General features: G+C 31.0%; 1 pseudogene across 1 annotated transcript; it reads right to left on the bottom strand.

The window, feature by feature from the left end:
• Positions 1-2,053: 2,053 nt before the first annotated feature.
• On the bottom strand, positions 2,054-4,317 carry LOC125224381 (large ribosomal subunit protein uL10-like; annotated as a pseudogene). The gene is made up of 4 exons (XR_016135911.1): positions 3,855-4,317; positions 3,679-3,747; positions 2,798-2,896; positions 2,054-2,715 (listed from the first exon to the last, which is right to left on the bottom strand). The product of XR_016135911.1 is annotated as a large ribosomal subunit protein uL10-like (transcript).
• Positions 4,318-15,751: the final 11,434 nt, after the last annotated feature.

The following is a 15,751-nucleotide window of genomic DNA, read 5'->3' on the forward strand; positions in this document are numbered from 1 at the left end:
TGCGATTCAACTAGCCGTTGGATTTGTATGTTTAGTTAAAAAGGCGTTTGTTGCCAAGTCGTTAGTTAGTTCGAGAGCTTTCTTCTTCCACTTTTCTTCTCCCTCTTCTTCAATAGAGTAATCAATCCAGAGAGTGGATCTTTTCTTGAGTGCAATACAAGAGTTTCTTGTGTTCAATTGTGTTTCTTCGATCGTGTTTCTCAAGCAAGAAAGCCAGCGGGTAGCTTGAGAACATTATCCCATGATTTTGTCCAAAGTTTACTCATCTAAATTCTTTTCTTGTTTGGTTTATATACTTTTCTGGCCTACGTTTCTATGTATTTGGATGGCAAACAAACATTATCATTTATCCGCCACCAAAATTTTCGATTGTTCAACGATTCTCGATTTTTAGTGCTCTTTCTACGAGAAAATAGTATAATATCGACAAGCATATGAAGCTAAGCTTCTTGTAAAATATTTCTTCTTCGTTTGAGACTTGGGAAAGTTCAGTTAACATCCTGCTCCAACTAACACATAAATGGATTGGTGAATTTCAAATTAGATTCGTTTAGAGGTCACAATTTCTCATGTTTCTCTCAACCGATACTAATTTTTAGATTTTATCAAATTTATTTGAATCTCATATACATGCATTAATTTTATAGTCAGAATAATATATTTTATTTAAAAAGTTTATATTTGGTTCAGTAACATGACACTAAAATTTAAATGTTTAGGAGTTGGAGCGTAGAAATTAGGTGTTTGGTTGAAGTAGTAAATTTAAGCAATTTGGCAGCCACTTATGTTTCTAGAATAACGGAGGAAGATGAAATATTGCCACCTATATTTTCTCTAGAAAGATATATTTTTCAATACTAAATGAACAAAAATTTAAAGATCATATCATGGTAGATTCAAACTCGCGATATTTGGCATTGGATGATAACCACTCTCAACCACTTGATACAATTAAGCTTTCTTCCTCCAATTGATGGATCGAAATGTTGTTTGATCGAAGGTAAGTAGCGCCCTCTGCGTGATAGCTCGGTTATGAGGTAGATTGTTTTGTAACGAGATGGGGTAAGGCTTCTACGGCCTAAAGTCTGCTTTTCAAAACCGACGTTGACTAACGCTCCAGGTATATAGGTAGACGATAGCCCATAGAGATTGGTGATTTATCCCAGTAATTCGTCAATCAAAGCTATTGGAAAGGCAAAGCATACAAGCGCTAAACCCCTATCTATCGGAAAGTGAGAGGCAGCCCAACGAATCTACTTTTTGACTTTCCGTTCCTAGGTAGTCCATCTTGTAAAGACTTGGATGAAGTCCCATGCCTTGTATCTAGTAATGCACACGGGAAGAGCAAATCTTGATAACGAATGAGTTATTGAACGTTTCATATTTCTGTAGAATTGTATACTTATCAGGTAATAATTAATATAGTACGTATATAATTGTCATTACATTATTAGAAGCAAATAGGAATGTCAATCAGACCAGCCAAATTAGTAAACCCTACTCTAATTGCGGGTTAATTGGGTACAACTACTCTAATTTTAATGGTGTTTGAAATTTTCAACCCTAATCCTAAACGTTTGTGTTCAAGCTAGTCTAACATGTTTATCGAGTTGCAAACAATATTAACATTCCAATACACAATAATAAAACTTAATTTGTCATAGTATAAAATGTATAACATTAAAGAATTTAACGGGTTATATGCTTAAATTTGAACGTGAGTAACTACTAATAGTGTAAAAATATACTCCTATACTAATAAATCTTTCAATTGTTGAATTATTTAACAAATAAATATAGATTATAATGGATCATGACATCGAATATCAAGATCGATCACTACAATGAATGATTTTACAAGTTTTAGGATTCAAATATTTTTAGTGATTTTTCCAATTCATTTATATTCAATTATAAGGGTAATAAATTATAATAACTTTTCATAAATGAATATATCTATATTTTTATGGAGTATTTTTTTTAGGTCAGAATGGGTAGTATAATAGACCCTGGCCACTTAACTTACATTAGTACTACTCCATAACAAACATAATAACATTACCAAAAAACTGTATTTAAGGAAATAAGCAATATAGAGGTTCCAGCAACAGGGAAAAACAAGGTAACAAGTTCATTAAAAGAGAGAGAGAAGATAAATTAAAGAGCAGCAGACTTGGCACAACTTAATCGAAGAGACCAAGACCCATGTCATCATCAGACTCCTCCTCTGGCTCATCCTTCTTCTCCTCTTCCTTGGCAGCAGCAGGAGCAGCACCACCAGCCTCAGCAGCAGGAGCAGCCTCAACAACAAACTTGCTCGGATCAGCAAGGAATTCCTTGACCTTATCAGCTAGGGAATGAATAATCAGTTTCAACTGCAATGGCCAAAGCATTCTTGTATGCATTGATAAACATGTGTGGTGCAGCTACAAGTGTTGGGTAGGAGATGGCCAGGGAAAGCGATGTAACCATGGAAACACCAAGGGCAAACTTCTCAATAAGGTCCTCCTCAGTCATATCAAGCACCTCCGGACTGAAAACAGTTCCGTTGTCATACACAGAGGTGACAATGAGACCATATGAGAAGGGACGGATCCCTAGCTTTGCAAGCAAGGCAGCTTCAGACGAACCCACTTTGTCGCCCTTCTTGATAAGCTCAACAGGGGTAATGATTTCTACAGTACCCTTGTTAATCTTGGTAGGGATGTTCAGAACCTGGATCCATATATTAACACATTAGCACCAACAAGTAGTCAAGAAAGGACTACAGCAATAACAAAAATTCTATTCCAAATACCTGGAAGAAAGAAGTCTGCGATGGGTCGAGACCAGTGTTACCAGGAGTGACAACGACATCAATTGGAGCAACCAAACCAACACGAGCAGGTGCTCCAACCTGTAGGTGAAAATTATAATCAGAAAAAAACTACATTCGGATGATAAAAAGAACATGGAAGCAACATCTTATATACTCGCCCCATTTCCTAAAAATAGAAACTCTTTACTTTTTGAGTTGTTACCTAAAATTAGCATCACTCCATTTTAAGTAAGTTCTTTCTCTCTATGAAGTGGGGACCCATATTCCACTATCAAATTTTTTCTTTCTATCTCTCTTACTTAACCAATTTCGTATTAAAACCCATGCCATTCCAAAAGTTCCTATTTTTAGGAAAAAATGGAAGGGGTATATATATTATATGGAAAACTATTGTTATATATCATATTGTATCACCACTTGTGTCCACTATCTATCTATCAACTATGCATGCATCGAACTTCACCAAACTTACAGCATCAACTGTTACAGGTCAAGATATAGAACTCTCGATCTTTATTCACCAAATTTAACTAGATCACAGCAATTACTACGTCAAGCAAATTAATTTAATCCCAAAATCAAGTAATGCATGAGTTCTCAATGAAATAGAACATGGAAATGAAAATAATTAGGCAGAATAATGTAAAATCACAACGGAACAAGCATATACAACTAAATTTCTTTATCAATCAAATACCAATTCCAATCCTTACTTCAGACTATAATATTCAAATATAGTACTATAAGACAATATTAAAAATTATGCGATTACTAATATATTCATTTAAACTCGGGAAGAAATACAAATCAGCATAAGCGTGTGCCAAAATATAAAATTTCAAATAGTCTAATTAGCTCACCTTGTATTTGGCAACCTCCTCACTGACTTCCTTCAAATCACCCTTGGTGAAGATCAATCCAACGTTACCCTTTAAAAAAGTAGTAAAAATTAAGAGATTTGATGTATTTCTAAATAAAAAATGACAAAAAAAATAAAAACATAAGAAATGTCAATCGTAGGAATAAAAAAACTCACACCAAGGAGAGGGATCAGGTTGAGAATAGCCTGGTTCCCGGTCTTCTCAGCGTGGATGCGGACAGATCGCTTCATCATAGTGTTCTTCCCCATGAGAACCACGGAATCGCCTCTCAGGCCTTTCCTGATGTTCTGGAGCTGGGTTGAACCGACGTTGTCGGCAAACACCACCAGAATCTGAGTGTACTCATCGATAAATTGGCACAATTTCTGGTCGTATGCTAGCTTCCTGTCGCTCTTTGACAATTTAGGCGCCATTTCTTTTGAACTACAAAAAATGTCTAATTCACAAAACCCTAGAAATGAATAGAGGAGGTGGTACAAAAATGAGGGCCAAGACGGAGCCGCTGTGGCTGAGTCAAGGCGGACAGCGGCGTCGCCGTCACTTTAACCTCTTCGATTCGGATTTGGGGATTTTCGAGCAGAGACGGAACTAAACCCTGACAATGCTGGTGGGAGTTTTTGGGGATTGAATTTGCCTTTATAGGATCATATTGATGCTCTGTGATCAGATTGGGCTTTACCGGTTGGACTTTTGGATTGGGCTTCTTTTTTGTAAGGTTGCTATATTTTTAGTAGGGATGTCAATCAGGCCAGCCCCCGGGTTTCGGGCCAACCCTATTCGGGTTGCAGGTCAATCGGGTGCATGCTAATCGGGTTGTGATTTTTTTTAGGTTATAAAAGTTCAACCCTAACCCTAAAAGCTCGGATTTCGGGCTAGCCCAACGGGTTAATCAGGTTGCTACCGATAAAATAACATACGATCAATCCAATAAATAATGATAAAAATTAGTTATATTTATAAAATGTAAAATATTTAAATATGATAAATTTGAGATATATGGTTAAACTCAAACATAAGCATGATCAAATACTAATATTTGAGATTTATGTAAAATAAAACATACTCCCTCCGTCCCAGTTTTATAGTCACATTTTGCCATAAAATTCCATCCCACATTTAGAGTCACATTTAGAATTTTCAATATTTGGACATAAAATTTTACCCCATTATTCACTAAAATTACACCCAAATGTCATTATCTACATTAAAATAAACCAAAACAAAAATCAAAAAGTCAAAAAGAGACGCACCTTCAACCAACTCACTTCATTTATTACTCACTTCACCATCTCACTTCATTTATTACATACTCCACCTCCCACTTCATTAATTACACACTCCACCAATTCCTTAAAACCCGTGTCATAACTAAATGTGACTATAAATGTAGAGTGATGCTAAATGGCCATAATGTGGCCAGCCACACACTTCAAATATTAATAAAAAATCAGTGTAATTAATGCTAATTCAACATAATTAGTTATACCTCAAAAACAACAAACATGTTAAGACAATTGTACCCTTTTACTTGAAATGTAAGAGTACTTTGATAATATGGAGTATATGAAATACGATGAGGTTTTATTTAAAATTGAATAAGATATAATAATCAGGTAATTTGATAATATATATGTATATACGTTTAGTTGCATACTTTAAATATTTTTAATTATTATAGTTCATAAATTCATCGGTTTTATTTTCTTTTATTATTAATTTATTTTTAGTAACCATTTTAGTAAGATATAATAATCAGGTACGATGATATTATGTTTTTTTTTTTTAATAAAAAATGATGTGGTAATTATACAGTTTATTACTCCAAGTTAATTCAAATTATTATGAGATTATAATTTTTTAGAATAAAATAATTAAAATAGAATATAACCTTAAATTATACTACTACATAAAATATAGAGTTAAGTATTTGTTTTGACAAATTAAAGTTACTTATTAATTTGATAAGTAATTCAATCATCATCCTCGGCTAGCAGCTCATTGTGAATATAGGTGACTAATTTAAACTATCATCATTGTCATTATTATTTATGATAGGGGCGGAGCCAAGAATTTAGTTCAACAAGGACAAAAATAAATATATATAAAAAAGAAACTTAAAATTTAAAGTGAGGCATTTATAAAGAATTTTTTTTTTAAAATTACATAACAAATTAGTATACATAAAATAAATTGAGGTGGGCAATTGCCCCCTACACACATCGAGTAGATCTGTCCCTGATTTATGAAAGTAAAGTAAAAGTACTAAGCTTATGTAACTAATACTGTAGTATATGTCATTAGTAATAGTAACTAATAATATTTAGTTATGTGGAGTATAAAACAATAATAGCTCTTAATATTATATAGCACGTATCGATAATATTAAAATATAATGTGATAATATATAGTATCACAATTTATAAATTATTATTGACTTCAACTTTAGTATTGTATAATAATATACATTTTTTTAAAAAAATAAAATTTTAATCATAAATTAAAAAATCAGTGTAAAATAATTCGCAAAGAATAAATCTAAAAAAGAAATGTTACAATCGGATTAGAGAAGTTAAATTATAAAAAAAAAACAACAATTAAATAGAGAGGGTAATAGTGTAAAGTTATTAGGGCATTAAATGAGATATATAAATCATTAATATCTACGATATCTAAATTTACTAAAGTGCCATTTTATGGCCAGCCATAATGTGGCCGCATAGCATTACCCATAAATGTAGGACGGAGGGAGTAAACATCAAGATTTTTTAAAGCATGTTTTAGAAATTTAAATATATTTTTAGTGAATTTGAAGTTTCTAATTTATATATCTATTATTATGATAATAAAAATATAATATATAAAATTGAAACTTATTTTTTTAATAATCTATGTATTATAAAATAACCAATGAAGTGTCGAATTAAAGTCATACAAATAGAACGATAGAAATTTTATCGGGTTTCCGGGCCAGCCCATCGGGTTTTCGGGTTTGGTCCTAACGGGTTGCGAGTTAATTGGATGCTGGCTAATCGGGCTGTAATTTTATCGGGCTAGAAATTTTTAGCCCTAACCCTGTAAATTTGGCAGGCTATTCGTGTCGGCCCACAGATTGCGGGCTACATTGACATCCCTAATTTTTAAAACTAAATTTTCTTAATTAAAAAGAGCAATAATTCCTAAAAACACAAACTTTGATTGTAGTATATAATTTTTAATATTTAATTAAATATTCAATTTCATTAGTTATTTCGCTTAAACTGACCAATTATATAATCGACAATATTTTAAATCAGGAATCAAAACCAAAATAATCAATTTCAATTATTGGTTAATTCAAAACCTACCTTAATTGCAACCAAGACTTTCTGAACCACCATGGTTTTCCACGCATCAATTTGAAAATGAAATACTTTTCATGATTATCTCTTGGATATCAGAAATTATATAAAGACAACTTAGGTAAGTACATTTAGGGGTGTCGAAGCGGGTACCCGAAAACTTCAATATTATACTACCCAATCCCGACCCGTATAGTTAAACGGGTAACCCCATACCCGCATCGGGTATCCCAAACCCGCAGTTGCGGGTACCCAACCCCGCACACATAATTTGAATTGTATATTATATTATTCAACGGTATTATGCTTTTAGTTTTAGCTTATCATCAATGCTAGTCATCTAATACAATAATTTTTTTGTACATGTTTGAAATTATAGAATGAATTTTGGGATTGTTGCTAGTTGCTACACTACGATTTTAGATTTATATTTTTTTTACTTTGTTGTATTTGCATAATTTCCATCTATTAACTATGCACAAATATATCGATTTCTCATCTCTTAAATATAATATGACTATGTATGAAATATAATGCAAATCCAAATTTCAAAGGCAAAACACATTATTAGGTCCTTATACTTTAATCAAAATGTTTATTAGGTCCTCGTACAATTTTTTCGTTTTAATAGGTCCTTATACCTTTCTCATAAATTTCATCACATCCTCGTACATTTTTTTCGTTTTAATAGGTCCTTATACTTTGATTATAAATTTTATTAGATCCTTATAAAAAATTTTATTTTAAGATATTTTTTTACTTTTATTTTAGATAATAATTTATATTTAATTAATTAAATTTAATGAACCTTTTAATTTTATTATTTAACTTATCTTATGATTATAAATATTCAGGGAAACGTATCTTTCAATATAAATATAAATAATCAATTGAAAATTCGGATAGTTATTCTAAAAAAATCTTTGATTTTAATCTTCAATCATCACGGTTAATCTTTTTATTATTGTCTACAACTTATTGAGATTATTGGATAACAAGATGATATTATCTTTATAGACTATGCTAAGTTAAATAATGGAATATTAAAAAGTTCATTAAGTTTAATAAAATTTAGATTATTATCCAAGATAAATGTAAAAAGTCTCTAAAATAAAAGATTGTACAAGGACCTAATGAAAGTTATGATAAAAGTATGAGGACCTACTAAAACGAAAAATCGTACGAGGACCTGATAAAAATATTGTGAAAAGTATAGGGACCTATTAAAACGAAAAAATTGTACAAGGACCTAATTAACATTTTAACTAAAGTATAAGGACCTAAGAATGTGTTTTGCCAATTTCAAATAAGCAAATATGATAGAAACATCAAGTATGTCTAAAATTAAATCACCATTCAAAAGTCTAATATAAAATAAAAAATAATTCACTTTCATCAAAAGTCTAAATATATATAACTTCAACTAAAAGTCTATATATTTTAAATCTTTAATATAAAGACACTAAAGTAATAAAAGTTTCACTTTCACCAATCTCGCAATCCTTCATTTGGTAGCGGATAAATAATTTGAAATAAAGTGTATCATCGGGGAGTATATATGGATTTGAAACTAATTAACTAAAATAAAATATTTGAAACCCCTATAAAAAACGGATTATCGGGTTTAACGGGTATAACCGAGCGGGTAGCGGGTATACCCATACCCGCAAAAATTTAAAACAAACTATCCGACTCCGCTCCGTTTCCCATTGTCGTCGTGTAGCGGGTACCCGGCGGGTAGCGGGTCGGGTTGAGGGTTTCCCAATACCCGCTACCTGTTTCGACACCCCTAAGTACATTTGTATGAAAAAAATGTAAAAAATGTAGTAGTACATTAATATATCTCCGACCTTAATCCTTTGATCCGTTCTAACTAAATCTTAATAAGGATCAAGATGAAGATATTGTGATAATGTTATGTTATTGTTGACGATGAATAATCCATTTAAAGCTATGTTTGGTAGGGGTGATAACTCATTTAGGGATGGTTCTATCCATTTAAAGCTATGTTTGGTAGGGGTGATAACTCATCTAGGGATCCCTAGATGAGTTATCACCCCTACCAAACATAGCTTTAAATGGATTATCATCCCTAGAGAGTTATCACCCCTACCAAATATGTTGCATCCCATGTATATCATTTTCTCATGGAAATAACTGTTTCTTTGATTGGAGTCTTCTTATCAAGTATTGGTGGAGCCAGCTTATGTCCGAGCCCATATTGATCAATCGTAGCAACACTTTACCTTTGTCATGTAGCTGCTTTTGTTTAGCAAAAGGGTGACATGCCCAACTGAAGCCATATAATAAAGGCATTTGCCCCACCTCCTATTTTCTACTCTATGTACTATTACTAATTGTAAAATTTATTTTTTTTAATTTCTCACTAAATGTTCCTCTTCAAATTTTTAAATATTCTTTATAGATAAATGTGCCCCACTCCCTGCAAATTCATACAAAGTCCCTTTTCACTTTCAATAATTAGGCACTATATGGGATTGTTTATATTTGGAGATGATGATTTTGTTTCAGGAAAAGTTCCATCATGTTTAAGCAGCAACCCATGTTCATAGAGGCTGTGGAACAAGAGAGTGAGAGATGCACTTTTTCTGCTTTCTGTTCTGTCCTCTGACAGTAGACCACTTTCTTTGTTTGCACAGTAACAATATTATTTTTCACACCACATCATCTAATTTCGTACCTATATTATTTCTACCGAATGATATGATGCACGTGAGTTTAATCTACAAGAGGAAACAAACATCTTTTCTGAATTCTCACAATTATTTCTGTAAAGTATACATTTATGGTTCCAAATGTCTATTTTTGTCTACGAGAGCACCAAAATGCATTTGGAGCTAAACCAAATTAAGATTTTGGTGTATTTAGTGCAATAGCTTGCTTGGGTAATTGGGTTAGGTAAGAAAGTCTATTTTGGATTTTGTATGACATATTTAATTTTTCAAAACTATTTCCATGCAATATATTGACGATTCATAGAAAATTGGTAGATGGAACTAAGATTTGTGGCAATTGAGTGGGAATTTCGGTACCGGTTTGTATAATTGAATGTGGGTTCAGTAATTTCAACCGATGGTACAAGTAGATATTTTTCTTGAGTTTCAATTTGGCTGGGCATTTAATTTTAACACATAATAACTTATGGCATTTAAAGGAAAAAGATGCATGTAATGATGTATGTGAAGTAGAAGCAATAGCAATTGTTATCTTGCAAGAAATCTAAGTGACAGCTACTTGAGATGGGTTATGTATACCAAATATATTTCCAGCTTTTTGCATGTGAGTCTACTTCAGTTGTTCATTACAAAACAAATACAGCAGTATACTATCTATCAAACTGCCTCTTTTATCGGTTGCGGATGAATGATGATGACTCATCTCAATTTCATTGCAATACTTCATACATAATCATTCTTCTTCTAACTATTTACTCTAAAAAATAAAGAAAATAAACACATGTACATTTTATTTAAATCGAGGAATTATGATATACCTTTTCCCATTTTGAATATGCCAATAATTCAAGTTTTGAACCTTTTCCCATTTGAAGTCAATATAATGTTTATACTCCATAAGAGAGCATCTTATAAAAAATTTGATTTGCCTATGATATTTCTATGATATATTTTAATTTAAAAGCAAATATAGTATCATATTTATATATTACAACTATTATAATTATAGGGGAGTGATCAATTGCTAACTCATCATTTAATTGCTAACTACAACTAATTTAAGACCATAGGATTTTAGAAAACGTGTGGTCTACAATTTGCCACGTGTAATTTCGTTTTTATTAATAAAATAAAAAAAGATTAAAAAACGCCAAATTAGGGTTTTAAATGAAAATGTCAATGTAGTGTTTCGGAAATATCAACACAATGCTTTGAGAATGTCAACACGATGCTTTAAGAATGTTAACCCATTGCTTATATTGACATTCTACGTGTATTATATTGACATATTTTATATAGTATGTTGACATTTCTGCTTTACGAAAAAATTGAAAAATTTTCGATTTTTTTTTTAAATTTTGACGTCGGAACATATGCATATATGATATCGTTGGAATCCTTATAAAATTATCTTTAATTTGATATATGTTATATGAATTTAAAGTTTTGGGATTTCTTTTAAAAGTTAGTTATAACTAAACATGTAGTTAATTGACATTAATACCCCTATTGATATTTTATGGAATTAATCCTATGGCTTTATTGACGTTTTTTATTGATCGTATTGATATTTCTTGGTTGATGATCTAGGCCCTTAATTTGAATATCTAATGGTTATTATTTAGTTGTAGTTAGCAATTAGGTATTGAGTTAGCAATATAACACTCCCCATTAATTATAAGACAAAAAGTTATGTATCGGAAATGTATTATTAGACAATACTATAATCTATTTATCGCATAGTATATAATTTATTATTTAAATATCATAATTTTCAATGCGGTAAGTATATAAATGTAGATTCGATATTTAAACTTCTCTCCTGAACAAAAAGGACACTACACAACTAAATATTTTGGCATGAACTTAGTGCTCTACATAATTTCAGTCTTAGTTTTTCAACAAAAATAACGTTATCACCAATACATATCATTATTATCAATGAAAAAGACGAGGAAAGTGTTAATGAATTAATAATTGGTAAAAAAAATCTAAAAAGTTGAGTAGGGATCGCCTTCTTTGAACTCAAATTTTAAGCATTTACCTACTCCCTAGGAAATTTAAATACCACCTTGATATTTACATCGTTTGATGTTATTTTACGAAATAGGTATATTTCATAAATACCAAGTTTCAATTAAAATGAATCATTAAAGTTAGAAATTGATTCTCATTTTTCGAATTATGCCTGAATATAAGTTTATTTGTCATTTTATATTTCATATTTTAAGTTGAATTTGATAAGGTATAATAACAAAACAAAACAAAACATTCTATTTAAAATAAGGAATCACTTGACATTATACTCGTGCATGAGATGAAATAAAATAAATAAGATACTGCTTATTTAAAGTCTTCGAACACACACAAGTAGGAATGTCAGTTCAGCCTGCACAGCTCGCTAAATTTCTAACCAGATAAATATACAACTCGATTAGCCCACATCCGATTAGCACGCAATCCGTTAGGGCCAGACCCGAAAACCCGATAAAATATTTATTGTTATATTTATTTGACTCCTAATTCGACACTTCATTGATTATTTTTATATGATAGATAACTAAAAATATAACTTTCAATTTTATACTATCAAATATACAAATTATATATTAAATTTTTATTAATATACTATAGATAAATAGATTAGAAACATCAAATTCACCAAAAAAAATTTAAATTTTAAAAACATGCTTTAAAATTTCTTTATGTTTATGTTTTATTTTGTACAGATATCAAATATTAGTATTTAATATTATTTATATTTGAGTTTAAGCATATATCTCAAATTTTTCATAATTAAATGTTTTACATTTTATAAGCATAACTAATTTTCATCATTATTTATTGGATCGATCGCATATTAATTTTATCGGTAGTAACCCGATTAATCCGCTGGGCTACTCTGAAACCCGAACTTTTAGGGTCGGGGTTGAACTTCTATATCCTGAAAAAATTATAACCCGACTAGGCCACACTCAATTGACCCGCAATCAGAATAGGGCTGACCCGAAACCTGCTGGACCGACCCGATTGACATTCCTACATGCACAAGCAATTTAAAATCTTCATGCGCTACACGGGGTGTAATACGAATATTGCACAAATACCCAGTTTCAACTTGAATTGAAAAAAAAAAACGAAAATAAATACTACCCAAACCGTAATAATATTAATTAAGTTTGCTAACTATTTCCACTTTTTAGGACAAGGAAAGTTGTATACTCATTGACTTCATTACCGGCGAGCTATGTTAAATCTTAAACTGACCACCTAAATATATAGTGAATTTATTATATTTATTTCGCATTATTTTGCTACACTCAACTACCATATCCCTTCATCTCATGAAATTAGTATTTTTAGAGCATCCACATTAGACCTGCCCACGGTTCATGAACCGCCAGTTTCGGTTCGGAACCGCCAGTTCTGGTTTTGGGAAATATGGAACCGGAACCGAACCGTGAGCCTGTTTCACGGTTTTTTCCGTCAATTTTTTTTTGCCATATAGTTTGAAATTATAAAATAAATTGGAACAAGGAAATGGATAGTTTAAATTGAGAGATTGAAGAGAGAAATTCTTGTTAACACTAAAATGAGGTGAGTGAAAGTAAAGATAGAGAGGAGTATTTAATATAGATAAAAATAGAGAGAAATGAGATCCAATTTGAATATAAAATCAACATTTAAGAATAAATAAATAAAAATAAAAGAAATTGTGTTTTGTGCAATCAATTTTGAATAGTGCAGCCATCGCCCACCGTCAACCAATCAATTTTGAAGACTACAACATTAACCAATGTTAATTTATTATACTTTATTTAAAGTAATCAATTCTTCTAAGTTTATTAAAATGTTGGATAAATATTTATTAATAATTATCCATACTCCATAGATTCCATACGTAAAAAAATATGTTAATTAATAAAATCGGAAATAGTATTATAAAGTTATTACCATAAACCTGCAACATAGACTCTGTCTTGTAATTTAGTTATTTATATTTTATTATCTTTTATCTTATGTTTTTCAAATCACCATCCAATTTTACCAAATAGTATTATAAAGTTATTTTTGCTACAAAATTTTGTCCCACATTATTGTTTCTACGGATATCACCAAATCTAAAAATGAAAGTTATTTATATAAGAGTATAAAACTCATAAACCGAATCATTCAGCAATGTTTTATTTAATGGAGTATAGTTTTAATATAAGGGTTAACTATGTTTAAATTTATTTATTTATCATTGCGTTGGCGGTTCGGAACCGTCCGGAACCGGCGGTTCGGTCGCGGTTTCGGTTCGAAAAATTTGGAACCTGAACCGAACCACGGTTCTAAAATTCACGGTTTCGGTTTGGCATCTTTTTTCGCGGTTTCGGTTCGGAACCGTAATCGCCGGTTACGGTTTCGGTTTTAACCGCCGGTTCGGTAAACCTTGGGCAGCTCTAATCCACATCCGTACTCTTAGCTAAGAGCACGAAAGTGGGCCCAGACCCACTTTTACTCCTTGTCCATAGGCAAGAGCACAACATCCACATCCGTGCTCTTAGCTAAGAACAAGCTCAAGTGTCCCACCATTCTATCATTCATTTAAATACTTCAATTACTAAAAACATTTCTACATTATAAAAATACATTAAAAATAAAAATTACATAATTAAAATCTAAAAAATAAAAATTACATAATTAAAATCCTAAAAAATAAAAATACATAATTAAAATCCTAGAAAATAAAAAAATGCATAATTAAAATCCTACAAATTAAAAATTACATAATTCAAGACTAAAAAATACCTCTGTGGAAGACTAGTCATCTATCTCCAATGTTCTTCGAAGACCCCGTATAATTGAGAAAATTGAAAAATAAATTTAAAGTGTGTAGAAAACGAATATAATTTATTGAGATGTGGAAAAATATTTTTTTTAATTAAATTTGAATTTTTTTAGAAAAAAGAAAAAAACAAAATCTATGCCGTTGGCCAATCGCAGCCCGCCACGTAAGCCTGCTCAGTGGCAAGGGCGTGCTCTTATTTAAGAGCACCGCTCTGCCGCTGGCAAGGACAGACAACGTGCATTAGTAAGCAGCGGCAATGACGGACAACCTTACCGATGTAGATGGTCTTATGTCTTTTGATTATGTAACTTAACATCGGAAAACCGAACACTAGAAGACGTATTTGATATTTGATGACTAATACTGAGTACAACAAATAATCTCAATACACAATCTATTTAACAGTACAAAATAAATATCCAGGAACAAAATTCAGTCTCAAACTGATTTTATAGTACTCCTTAAAAACCAGTTTTAGAATTGTTAAAAAGTAAAGATGGCTAGGATTTTTAAAGTTAACCCCTTTTAATTTCTAAAATTAACCTAAATTTAATCAGAGATTGCATTTGAATATTCTTGTGCCAGTGTAAGCAGAATTACATTTTTAGTTCTTATAGTACATTGCTATGTGATTTGTGTCCTCCAGACTTAAAACCCTTAAAATAATATCAGACCTCTTTAAACTTTGATCGAAAATTAAGTATTACTACCATATATGCTAACTAAGCATTTGGTAGTAATATGGAGTATTTGTTAGATATTCTATTTGTCCCGTTCAAGATTGGATATCTTAAATAACACAAAATAGTTGAAATTGTTAGAGCATAATATAATAAAAAAGAAAAAGATAAGAGATAAATTATTCTAATATAAAAATGAGAAATAATTGAGTACTATATAATAGTAGATAATAGAATATTAGTAGTAGATAATAGAATATTAGTAGTAGACAATTAAAGAAGGTACAACTTAATACAGAATAAAATAAGATCGAATTAAATACGTTGATCCAGAAATTAAGTATGACTTAAAAAAATAGATTCAACTTCATTAAAAAGATTGGATTGCTCTGGAAAAATAAAAAATTGAATACGAAAAACCCAATAATTTAACAGTTAAAGCTTATAATCATTAAAAACCCCAAAATCTAAACCATAGGATTTAGAAATAAGAGTGTACCAAAC

The sequence above is a fragment of the Salvia hispanica genome, chromosome 1 (genome assembly GCF_029641045.1).
Source record: "Salvia hispanica isolate PSC_SH4W2 chromosome 1, Shi_PSC_v1, whole genome shotgun sequence".
NCBI lineage: Eukaryota > Viridiplantae > Streptophyta > Magnoliopsida > Lamiales > Lamiaceae > Salvia > Salvia hispanica.